This window comes from Piliocolobus tephrosceles, chromosome X (genome assembly GCF_002776525.5).
Source record: "Piliocolobus tephrosceles isolate RC106 chromosome X, ASM277652v3, whole genome shotgun sequence".
Classification (NCBI taxonomy): domain Eukaryota; kingdom Metazoa; phylum Chordata; class Mammalia; order Primates; family Cercopithecidae; genus Piliocolobus; species Piliocolobus tephrosceles.
Genome location: NC_045455.1, coordinates 83548858 through 83562002, shown reverse-complemented (window position 1 = coordinate 83562002; position 13145 = coordinate 83548858). Strand labels below are relative to the sequence as shown.

Here is a 13145-nt window from a genome sequence, read left to right as displayed (position 1 = left end):
TACCATGTTCATAAAATAGGTACATAATAAGGATGTGCCAATCTTATTTGTTTGTTTGTTTATTTATTTATTTATTTATTTTTAATGAGATGGGGGTCTCACTATGTTTCCCAGGCTGGTCTTGAACTCCTGAACTCAAGTGATGCTTCCACCTTGGCCTCCCAAAGTCCTGGGAGTACAGGCATGAGCCACCACACCTGGCCAGTCTTAGTTTATTGTTATTTTTATTTTCCTTAGAGACAGAGTCTTGCAATCATAATTCACTGCAGCCTGAAACTCCTGGGCTCAAGGGATCCTCCTGCCTCTGCCTCCTGAGTAGCTGAGACTACAGGTGCATGCCACCATGTCTGACTAATCAAAAAAATTTTTCGTAGAGACAGGGTCTTGCTATAATACACAGACTGGTTCTGAACTCCTGACCTTAAGAGATCCTCCTGCCTCAGCCTCCCAAAGTCCTGAGATTACAGGCATGAGCCACTGTGTCTGGCCCTGGATTTATTTTTAAGAGGTTTCTTATAGAAGATAAAATTACTCACTCATAAAACTTAATATAAATTTCCATTTATTAAGTGACTATAATGTGTCAAGAATTGTACGTGGAACTTTACATATATCAATTATCACAACATCTTTGAAAAGTGTTAATATTATCATTTAGATTTTATAGATGATTAAACTGAGTAATTGAAAGTTCCATAGTGTAGCATTTGCAGTAAGTTCATATTATATCAAAATCCACTCTCTTTACACAACCCTACAATGTCTTTGTGTGTAGATGTGCTGTTTGTGTTCTCATATGTTAGGTAGGTCTGCTCACTTTGAGGTGCTGACTCATAATTGTAATTATACTTCTTTTATTTTTTTGAGATGGAGTCTCACTCTGTCGCCCAGGCTGGATTGCAGTGGCCGGATCTCAGCTCACTGCAAGCTCCGCCTCCTGGAGTCATGCCATTCTCCTGCCTCAGCCTCCCAAGTAGCTGGGACTACAGGTGCCCACCACCTCACCTGGCTAGTTTTTTGTATTTTTTAGTAGAGACGGGGTTTCACTGTGTTAGCCAGGATGGTCTTGATCTCCTGACCTCATGATCCGCCCGTCTCGGCTTCCCAAAGTGCTGGGATTACAGGCTTGAGCCACCGCGCCCGGCCAATTACACTTCTTTCTAATTTATTTCTGGTTGTCCCTAGATGTTAGATTTATTTCACTGAGCATGCTCTTTTTTTTTTTTTTTGAGATGGAGTTTTGCCCTGTCACCAGGCTGGAGTGCAGTAGTGAGATTTCAGCTCACCACAACCTCCGCCACCCAGGTTCAAGCAATCCTCCTGCCTCAGCCTCCCGAGTAGCTGGGATTACAGGTGTGCACCACCACACCCAACTAATTTTTGTATTTTTAGTAGAGGCGGGGTTTCACCATGTTGGCCAGGATGGTCTCGATCTCTCGACCTTGTGATCTGCCTGCCTCAACCTTCCAAAGTGCTGGGATTACAGGCGTGTGCTACTGTGCCCAGCCTCACTCAGTATTCTTTAATGAAATAATCATATGATAATTTTTAACCTTTACATTTTACTTTATAATATTGTACTATGCAAAAGCTCAAACTAATTGGTTTTTAAATTAAGATTCTTGGGGATGGCATTATTTCAAATTATGTTTCCATAAAATTGCATTAATACTGGTTGTGTATGATTGTAGATTTACACTGTCCGTATGGTAAAACATGGGATAAATTTTCTAGAGAACAGTTTGGGAAGATGTGCCAAAACTTTAAAATCTGTATACTTAAAAAAAAAAACACTAGTTACTCTATTTCAAACATATACAAAAGTAGACAGAATACTATAATAAACCCTCCTGTGCCTATCACTGATATAGTTTGGCTGTGTCCACACCCAAATCTCATCTTGACTTGTAGCTCTCATAATTCCCACATGTCATGGGAGGGACCTGGTGGGAGGTCATTGAATCATGGGGGTAGTTACCCCTGTGTTGCTGTTCTCATGCTAGTGAGTGAGTTCTTGTGAGATCTGATGGTTTTATAAGGGGCTTTCCCCACTTTTGCTTGGCACTTCTCCCTGCTGCTGCCATGTGAAGAAAGACGTGTTTGCTTCTCTTTCTACCATGACTGTAAGTTTCCTGAGACTGCCACAGCTATGGTGAACAGTGAGTCAAGTAAACCTCTTTCCTTTATAAATTACCCAGTCTCAAGTATGTCTTTATTAGCAGTGTGAGAATGGACTAATATAGTAAATTTGTACCAGGAGTGGGATGCTGCTGTAAAGGTACCCAAAAACGTGGAAGCGACTTTTGTAAAGGTACCCAAAAATGTGGTAACAGGCAGAGGTTGGAACAGTTTAGAGGGCTCAGGAGAAGCCAGGAAAATGTGGGAAAGTTTGGAACTTCCTAGAGATTTGGAGGGCTCGGAAGACAGGGAAGATGTGGGAAACTTTGGAAGTTCCTAGAGACTTGTTAAAGGGCTTTGACCAAAATGCTGATAGTGATATAGAGAATAAAGTCCAGGTTGGGGTGGTCTCAGATGGAGATGAGGAATTTGTTGGGACCTGGAACAAAGGTGACTCTTGTTATGCTTTAGCAAAGAGACTGTTGGCATTTTGCCTCTGCCCTAGAGAACCGTGGAACTTTGAACTTGAGAGAGATGATTTAGGGTATCTGGTGGAAGGAATTTCTAAGTGTTAAAGCATTCAAAAGGAAGCAGAGCATAAAAGTTTGGAAAGTTTGCAGCCTGACAATGCAATAGAAAAGAAAAACCCATTTTCTGGGGAGAAATTCAAGTCTGTTGCAGAAATTTGCATAAATAAGGAGCCAAATTTTAATCACCAAGATAACATTGGAAAATGTCTCCAGGGCATGTCAGAGAACTTCAAAGCAGCCCCTCCCATCACAGGCCTGGAGGCCAAGGAGGGAAAAAATGGTTTCCTGGGCTGGGTCCAGGACCCCACTGCTCTGTGTGGCCTGTGTCCCAGTTGCTCCAGCTCAAGCCATGGCTAAAAGGAGCTCAGACACAGCTCAGGCCATTGCTTCAGGGGCTACAAGTCCTAAGCCTTGTCAGCTTCCACATGGTGTTGGGCCTGCAGATATACAGAAGACCAGAATTGAGGTTTGGGAACCTCTGCCTAGATTACAGAGGATGTATGGAAGCACCTGGATGTCCAGGCAGAAGTCTGTTGCAGGGGTGGGGCCCTCAAGGAGAACCTCTGCTAAGGTAGCGTGGAAGGGAAATGTGGGGTCGGAGCCCCCACACAGAGTCTCCACTGGGGAATTGCCTAGTGGAGCTGTGAGAAGAGGGCTACTATCCTCCAGATCCCAGAATGGTAGATCCACTGACAGCTTGCACCTTGTACCTGGAAAAGCCACAGACACTCAACACCAGCCTGTGAAAGCAGCCTGGAGGGGGGCTGTACCCTGAAAATCCACAGGGGCAGAGCTGCCCAAGGCCATGGGAGCCCACTTCTTGCATCAGCATGACCTGGATATGAGACATGGAGTCAAAGGAGATCATTTTAAAACTTTAAAATTTAATGACTTCCCTCTTGAATTTTGGACTTGCATGGGGCCTGTAGCCCCTTTGTTTTGGCCAATTTCTTCAATTTGGAGCAGGCATATTTTACCCAATGCCTGTACCCCTATTGTATCTGGAAAGTAACTAATTTGCTTTTGATTTTACAGGCTCATAGGCAGAAGGGACTTCCCTTGTCTCAGATGAGTCTTTGGACTTGGACTTTTGGGTTAATGCCAGAATGAGTTAAGACTTGGGTGGACTGTTGGGAAGGCATGATTGTGTTTCGAGATGTGAGGACATGAGATTTAGCAGGGGCCAGGGATGGAATGACATGATTTGGCTGTGTCCCCACCCAAATCTCATCTTTAATTGTAGTTGCCATAATCCCCATGTGTTGTGGGAGGGACCTGGTGAGTGATAATGCAATCATGGGGGCAATTACCCCCTTGCTGCTGTTCTCTTGATAGTGAGTGAGTTCTCATGAGATTTGATGGTTTTATAAGGGGCTTTTCCCCCTTTTGTTTGGCACTTCTCCTTACTGCCGCCATGTGAAGAAGGATGTGTTTATTTCCCCTTCCATAATGATTGTAAGTTTCCTGAGGCCTCCCCAGCCATACTGAGCTGTTAGTCAATTAAAACTCTTTCCTTTATAAGCTAACCAGTCTCAGGTGTCTCTTTATTAGTAGCGTTAGAATGAACTACTACAATCACCGAGCTTCAACAATTATCAACTCATGGTAAATCTTGTTCCATATGTACTCTGCTTTTTTTTTCCCTTTCTATATTACGTTGAAGTAAATCCTAGATACTATATCATATCATTCCTTTTTTCTAAAAAAAAATGCCATGTTTATCATTTGCATTTATATTTTCAAATTTATATTGAACTATAATGTGCATACAAAAAATGTGGTGCTCTCTAAACTTTCACAGATTGAACACACTGGGTAAGAAATAGCTAGATCAAGAAACAGAAGATTTTGTATTCAGTAAATTTTTCAGCATAGGTATTATACTACTATTGCAAAAAACAAATTAACAATAATTTTTTAATATCATTAAATATCCAGTGTTCAAATTTCCAAATGTCTTATATATGTCACTATTTATTTATTTATTTATTTTTTTGAGACAGAGTTTTGCTCTGTTGCCCAGGCTGGAATGCATGGTTTGATCTTGGCTCACTGCAAGCTCTGCCTCCTGGGTTCACACCATTCTCCTGCCTCAGCCTCCCGAGCAGCTGGGACTACAGGCACCTGCCACCACACCTGGCTAATTTTTTGTATTTTTTTTTTTTTTAGTAGAGACAGGGTTTCACCATGTTAGCCAGGATGGTCTCGATCTCCCGATCTTGAGATCCGCCCGCCTTGGCCTCCCAAAGTGCTGGGATTACAGGTGTGAGCCACTGTGCCTGGCCAATCACAATTTATTTTTTACAGTTTATTTTTTTGAATCAGGGTCCAAATAGGTACACACATTGCAACTGACTGATTGGTTGAACTCTTTTAATATTTATGTTTCTCCTCCATCCCTCATTTATTTCTTCTTTGGAATTTGTGTGAAAGACCAGAACATGTTCCTATGTATTTCTTGTAAATTGATACTTGTATCTAGAGGCTCTTTCGCATTCAGGTTAGATTTGTATGGCAAGATGATTACATAGGTGCTGGTGTATTCCTCTGTCGGTGAACATCTAATGCTTTATTCTCTCTCTTTGTGATGCCAGCAGGTACTTATGTTCAATGTCTGGATCAGCTATTTTCATTAGGGTTTTTAAAATAACAATATTCTACTTTTTACATTCCTTCTTCATTTGTTAGCTGGACTACTTCTGTTCACAGATTACTATTTGATTTTCCACTGGTACAGTTTGTATAGAGCAAGCAGGATAAATGATTGATTCTTTCCTTATATTTGTTAGTTTTTAAAATAATTCATTAGCAACCTCAAACAGTGATTTTTTTTTCCATTTCATTTATTTATTTATTTATTGAGACGAGGTCTCGCTCTGTCTCCAGGCTGGAGTGCAGTGGTGCGATCTTGGCTCACTGCATCCTCCACCTCCCAGGTTCAACCAATTCTCCTACCTCAGCTTCCTGAGTAGCTGGGACTTCAGGCATGTGCCACCATACCCAGCTAATTTTTGTATTTTTTTAGTAGAGACGGGGTTTCACCATGTTGACCAGGATGGTCTGGATCTCCTGACCTCATGATCCGCCCACCTTGGTCTCCCAAAGTGCTGGGATTATAGGCATGAGCCACTGTGCCTGGCTGATTGTTTTTATTTTTAAGATATATTATGAGTCATGGATTTAAATATATTTTTTGTGTTTCAATTCATTATCGAACTACTTAACAATAGGGGTTCATTAAATAAATCATAGCATAACTACACAATAAAATAGTATTACATAGCCGCTAAAATAATGATATCAATGTGTATTTATTCACCAGAAAGTTATTTACGATATTTTATTTAAAACTTATTTTTAAAATATTAAATGCATGCTCATAGTACCAAAGGTATTACAGTGACAGATTTCTCTCACCTTTGTTCCCAAGTCACCTTGATTCCCATCTAGGACTCCTCTACTTTTGCGTAACCTTGTATATTCTTCCAGAGATTTCTAGAGCTGATAGTTCACCTGGTATTTATTATTGTGGCTGTATTAGTTGTTAAAAATAATGAAACACTTCTATAAGGTTGTTATACGGTCGGTTCTCTGAACCCACCCCTTCCTCCTTGGGCACCCAAACCCTTCCCTGCTGCCCCCAAGACCTTGCCCATCATCCATCAATGGAAGAGTTAATGCTTCACACAGCAGGAAGCATATGGGGTCCTATTCAAGCTGTAGCCAGTATCTGTTCTCATTGGTCCTTGCCTGTCCTGTACAGTTGCAAATATTTTAATATTATCCTTAGAGATTTCTATGCCTCTAGGAGCAAATTTTATATTATGAAACATTATGTTTTGTAAAACAATCTAAATCTAAATACATGAATATAATATGTTCTGGACTGATATATACCCAAGCATTAAAAGTAATTTTTTCTGCTGGCATAATTATGAGTGGTATTTTATTCTTTTTAATCTTAACTGCAGTTCCAGATTTCTCTATAATGGGCAGATTATTTACACAGCAAAAAAATTAAAGTGTATCTCTAAACTGGTTTTATTTCATAAAAAAGAATGGAGATGTCAACATTTTTCAATAGCTCCATCTGCTGGCCGCTGAATAAAGCTAATTTTAAATACCACGTTTTAACTAAACGAGAAGGCCAGGAGAAGAAATAGAATTCCTATGTTAGAACAAAGGATGCTTCCTACATATCCATGAAGAGTAAGTATTAGGAGTCAAGTTAATCTACTTGGAATAAAAAGTGATACAAACTTGGTTCAATATAGAGTGAGCTACTACCCTATGCTCAGAAACAGGCTGCTTGCCTAGAACAGAAATGTGAAACTGAAAAATTGTTTTGGAGTTTTTGGCCATTTTGCACTGGAATGCTGATTTTTAAATTAAAAAATTTTTTTTCTTTGAGACAGAATCTTGTTCTGTTGCCCAGGCTGGAGTGCCGTGGTGCAATCACTGCTCACTGGAACCTCTCCCTCATGGGCTCGAGTGATCCTCTCTCCTCAGCCTCCCGAGTAGCTGGGACTACAGGTGCATGCCACCATGCCCAGCTGTTTATTTTTATAGAGGCAGGGTCTTGCTATGTTGCCCAGGCTGGTCTCAAATTCCCGGGCTCAAAGCTGTCTGTCCACCTCAGCCTCCCAAAGTGCTGGGATTATAGGAATGAGTCACCGTGCCTGGCTTGTAGATTTTTCAAATAGTGCAAAACTAAATAACATTGATTAGTGATTGCATGTGAATATATGAATATATGTGAAATGTATTATATTGAAGGAATTTATATGCCTTTGCACAAATATTCGAACCAGCAGTCTAAATTCTCCTTTGCCATTCTCATTACTTATCAAGTGAAATTGCTCTTGGTTCCATATCTCTTTATTATTTCCAGAAGTTGAACTGATGATAAATGCTTTGTTAAACCCAAATCTCTCTTTGGATGATAATGGAAGCTACCATATTTTGTGTAAAAATATCTGTCATCTATCTTTCAAACTCTTTTAGAAAGTTAGATGTATCAAACATATTCCAGTATAGTTTCTGAAGATCTAGTTTACAGAAGTTTCCCAGATGATTTTGGTATTCTTCCACTCCATTCCAGTTAAGAACCGCTGCCCTGCAATCATTAAAAAGTCAGGAAGCAACAGGTGTTGGAGAGGATGTGGAGAAATAGGAACACTTTTACACTGTTGGTGGGATTGTAAACTAGTTCAACCATTACGGAAAAGAGTATGGCAATTCCTCAAGGATCTAGAACTAGATGTACCATATGACCCAGCCATCCCACTACTAGGTATATACCCAAAGGATTATAAATCATGCTCCTATAAAGACACATGCACACGTATGTTTATTGCGGCACTATTCACAATAGCAAAGACTTGGAATCAACCCAAATGTCTATCTGTGACAGACTGGATTAAGAAAATGTGGCACATATACACCATGGAATACTATGCAGCCATAAAAAAAGGATGAGTTTGCATCCTTTATAGGGACATGGATGCAGCTGGAAACCATCATTCTTAGCAAACTATCACAAGAACAGAAAACCAAATACCGCATGTTCTCACTCATAGGTGGGAACTGAACAATGAGAACACTTGGACTCGGGAAGGGGAACATCACACACTGGGGCCTATCATGGGGAGGGGGGAGGGGGAAGGGATTGCATTGGGAGTTATACCTGATATAAATGACGAATTGATGGGTGCTGATGAGTTGATGGGTGCAGCACACCATCATGGCACAAGTATACATATGTAACAAACCTGCACGTTATGCACATGTACCCTAGAACTTAAAGTATAATAATAACAAAAAAAAAAAAAAAAAAAAAAAAGAACCGCTGCCTTGGGACTGTAGACGAATGTGGCATCCTTTCAGGAATATTTTGCATTGTAAAGAGGATCACAACATGGGCACATTGCCTCATACAGGGGATTAACTGTGGAGGGAGAAATTTGAGGCACCAGGGGCTGAGTCTTGGATGAGGGTGAAGGAAAAGAGCCCGTATGCTATCTTTCAGCAGTAGTGGTATTGTGAATGAAGGATCAACTTCAGGGGCTTGGAGTTTATCACAATGCCTCACCTGTTTGCCCAACGCCTAAAATATCACAAAGCTAATTTCTGTTGGGCTTAATCTCTCCAAGTGGATATGAATGGGTTAGGGTGTTTTTTTTTATTTTTATTTTTATTTTTTAGGCAGAATCTCGCTCTGTTGCCCAGGCTGGAGTGCAGTGATGTGATCTCCACTCACTGCAACCTCCCCATCCCGGGTTCAAGCAATTCTCTGCCTCATCCTCCCTAGTAGCTGGGATTACAGGTGCCCACCACCACACCTGGCTAATTTTTGTAATTTTAGTAGAGACGGGGGTTTCACCATGTTGGCCAGGGTGGTCTTGAACTCCTGACCTCGTGATCCATCCGCCTTGGCCTCCCAAAGTGCTGGATTACAGGCATGAGCCACCAAGCCCGGCCTAACCTTTTCAAGTGACACAACCACATTCCAAGATGTTTTCTGAGAATCCAATGCCTTAACCCAATAAATTAGTCGAGTGGGAATTCCAGCACAGTTGCAGGCTAACAGGGATCATATTTTTATGTTGACTAGTCTTTGGGACACACCTTGAATTACACTGAACAAGTAATGTTTGTCTAGGTAGGGCCCAGTCTCATCATTTACTAACTAGCTACCCAGTGTGCTCTACTATGCACAATATGATAAACATTTTACCACATTTTGGAAACCATGCTGTAGTGTAGCAAGGTTGTACTCAAAATGCAGTAGGGGCCATGGGGGTATATTTAGGACTGTCCAGGTTAATTGTGTGCATTCCGGATGTCTTCCAACTTCCTGACCTCTTGAACCTCAACTTTAGACTCTATTTAAAAAAGCCCAGGTAACCCAAATATGAGTGATGTGGCAGGCTGAATAATGGTCCCCCTACAAATCCATGTCCTAATCCCCAAACCTTTGAATATGTTATGTTATATGGCAAAGGGGAATAAAGGTCACTAACCAATGGACCTTAAATTAGAGATTATCCAAGTGGGCCCAATATAATCACAAGGGTATTAAAAGTGGATAAGGGAGTCAGAGGAAGAGCTGCGGTGACAAAAGCAGGTCAGAGAGACGCCACGGAGCTGGCTTTGCGGATGGAGGAAGGAGGACATGAGCCAAGGGATGTGGGCAGCTTCTAGAAGGAAATAGTAAGAAAAATGGATTCTCCTTTGGAGCCTCCAGAAAGGCACATAGCCCTGACAACACCTTGATTTTAGCCCAGCGAGATACCTGTCAAACTTCTGCACCCCAGTAAGACAATAAGTTTGTGCTCTTTTAAGCCACCAACTTTGTGATGATTTGTTATAGTGGCAATGTAAAATTAGTAGAGGTGGGAACTACATTTGTGGTTATTCATAATCAAAGACAATTCTAACCATTTCTGTATAAAACCAGCATTTGGACATAATTCCCACATAATTTCTCTTTTTTGGAGTAGAAAGCATTCACAACTGAGTTTTGAATGGTTCACACTCTTAACTGTCTTAAATAATGTCACATCCAATTATGTTGATGCTAATGAATTGCAACTTGGCTATTTTTAAAAATCCCAAACACAGAAGATTATTTTTGTTCACATATCAATTTTAGATTTTAGTTTTCCCAAACAGTATTGTTTTAAATGAAAGTTTATATTACCGATTTCCGTAAAGCCACTTGCAGTCATATAAAAGTATGCCCTTTCATTAGAAACTATGCTTCATTAAAGCTTTAGAGTTTTTCTTCTGTCTGTCCTAATGGTAATTGCCCCATTCACCCTTACCATGTAGCAGTTTTGAAGGCTATCTCCTTTCTGCCCGTTCTTTCTTGGGCTTAATCCTGTGGTGTTAGCAGCCTAATGTGGTCGATATGTATTCTGGGCCTCATTATTGAAACTCAACGCATCATTTCATAAGAGAGCAGGTTAATGGTGAAACTGGTAAAACAGCTCACAAAGCTGATGTGACACCTTCATCCCTTTCAGGACTCACTGCCATATACAAGATGTAGAGTGACATTCTTAAAGAATTCATACATTCAACAAAGTATTTACTGAGGCTTCTAGGTGTCAAATGATGGGGATAAGAGCACTGAATAATTTACACAAAAATTCCTGGCTTGGCGCAGTGGCTCACGCCTGTAATCCCAGCACTTTGGGAGGCTGAGGCGGGCGGATCATGAGGGCAGGAGATCGAGACCATCCTGGCCAACATGGTGAAATCCCGTCTCTACTAAAAATTATAAAAAATTAGCTGGGAGTGGTGGCGCGTGCCTGTAGTCCCAGCTACTTGGGAGGCTGATGCAGAGGAATCACTTGAACCCGGGAGGGAGAGGTTGCAGTGAGCTAAGATTGTGCCACTGCACTCCAGCTTGGCAATAGATTGAGACTCCGTCTCAAAAAAGAAGAAAAAGAAAAAAAATTCTTACTCTCATCCTGCCGTTCTTCTGAAACTTTCTTGCTTCCTGGCTTTGGAGGTTTGGGAATTGAAGAAAATAAAGTAAAAAAGATAATAAAAACAACCAAAGAGGAAAGGTTTTTCTAGATCTAGACATCCTACTCTCTTCTTCCATACAAGATTTATGCTGATGGAACAACAATGTAAAATAAGAAAATTCCTGAGATAATTTTAAAAAGAGGGCAGAAAAACCTCATAGTAGACTTCATCAACGAATGTATAAAATGGGTAGGACCTGGAGTATTCAGTGGCAAAATCTTGGACATAGGAATACAGTAACACAACATATTGGTCTAGCAAGCACTGTAGGAGACTGAAGCGGAATTGTCCAGGGAATCCCACAAAAATGGAAATGAAGAGGTCTCAGTATCTTAGGTGCAGAAGGGAGATAGCCTTTAAAACAGCTACATGGTAAGGGTGAATCGGGCAATTACCATTAGGACAGACAGAGGAAAATGCCCTTAGTATCTCTAGGTGCACAGTAACATTTGTTTATATATCAGCATTACTTATCTTTTCTTTCAGTTGATAAGTATCCTATTGTAATCCATTCATTCACCCTTTGCTTGTTCATTGTTGAAACAAATTCTCCCTGGAACAAAATTCTAGTAACCAAACACACCATATTGGGGGAAACTTCCTTACAGAAGGGATGATATTAAAGTAAAAAGAGGAGGAAGTTCCTTCTTCAGTTCTGGCAGGGACCTGGCTGGGGAGGAAACCTTCCCCCAAGGTAGGTGATCTGTTGAGACCAGGCTAAACCCACTTGAGGGACTGGCATCCCCTAAAGGTGAAGAGGGGAGGAGACCCACTTCCTGGAATGTATCCCTGTGGTCTCCAGATGATGTCTTCCTCTAATAAGGACAATTCTGCCAAAGGAATAGAATGCTTCGTCACAGGCTCAATTACTCTGTGTCTCCGCCAGCCTACCACCTATAAACAATTCATCAAATTAGGAAAGCGGGGAGATTTAATAAAGACATAACACATAAAGTGTAGGAAAACTATTTGTATGGCATTCTGAGACGACTAGGTCAGAGTTAACAAGTAAGGAGCAAAGTAGTTAACAATACCAATTCTGTTAACCCAGCACAACACCTGTGCTGAATGTCAGTGTTTAAAAAAATCTCCCAACCTTTATCTAAAAAGACAGGGCTACGTAACAACCGGAATGATTTTTGTCGGTGGAGGTCTAGGAAGCCGAAAGAGCAGTGGACGCCTTGACAGCTGCCAGTCTCGCGGCCTCCGCGGCGGCGTGCCCGTGTGGCTGCGTGCGCGCGGACGGGGCGGGGCTGAGGAGGGGAGTGCGCGCGCGCGGACGGGGCGGGGCGGGGCGGAGCTCGGAGGGCGGGCGCGCGCGGAGCCGTCTGGTCGGCAGGGGGCGCTGCGCACCCATGCCGCGCTCTGCTTGCCCCCGGGTGCTGTCCGCGGCGGTTCGATTGGAGCAGCCGCCGAAGAGCGCTTGGCGCCATTTTGAAGCGGAGAGGAGGAGGAACGGCCGGGCTGGCTGCGGAAGGGGAGGGGGGAGAGAAGGCGATTGGATGCGGCGGCGGCGGCGGATCCCGGAGAGCCGCGGAGTGAGAGGAGTAGCGAGTCGGAAACCCGGAGGTAGGAAACAATTCAGTTAACGGAAAGAAAATGTCTCTCTTCTCTGGCCGCGGCGCTCCATTTTTCGGTGGCCGCCACTGCCGCTGTGTGTGTGTGTGTGGCAGGGCTGAAGCGCCGCCCGCCCGGGTGCCAGGCGCGACTCGCCTCCCAGCATCGGGGGCTGCAGCGGGCGGCTGCCTGGCGGCGGCTCGGGGCGGGGGTCGCGGGGCGCGGGCCGGCTGCGCGGTGGGGGTGGGGAGGGCCCCGCGGCCGACGCGCGCCTCCACGCCGCGGGCTCTGCCGCAGCCTGTGGAAATTAAACTTGCCGCTCCGATCCCGGCCCGGGCGGCGGCGGCGGCGGCGGCGGCGGGCGGTGACCTTGCGCGCGGGCGGGGGTCCCGGGGCCGCCCG

The 13145-nt window shown here is 43.0% G+C and overlaps 1 protein-coding gene across 5 annotated transcripts in view; it reads left to right on the top strand.

The window, feature by feature from the left end:
* The first annotated feature begins 12589 nt into the window (after positions 1–12589).
* Positions 12590–13145, top strand: part of PDS5B (PDS5 cohesin associated factor B) — a 176223-nt gene continuing 175667 nt past the window's right edge. For all 5 annotated transcript variants that reach the window (XM_023208803.1, XM_023208802.1, XM_023208804.1 and 2 more), the window contains exon 1: positions 12590–12755. The gene's annotated coding sequence lies outside the window, so the exon portion shown is untranslated. The remainder of the gene's footprint in view (positions 12756–13145) is intronic.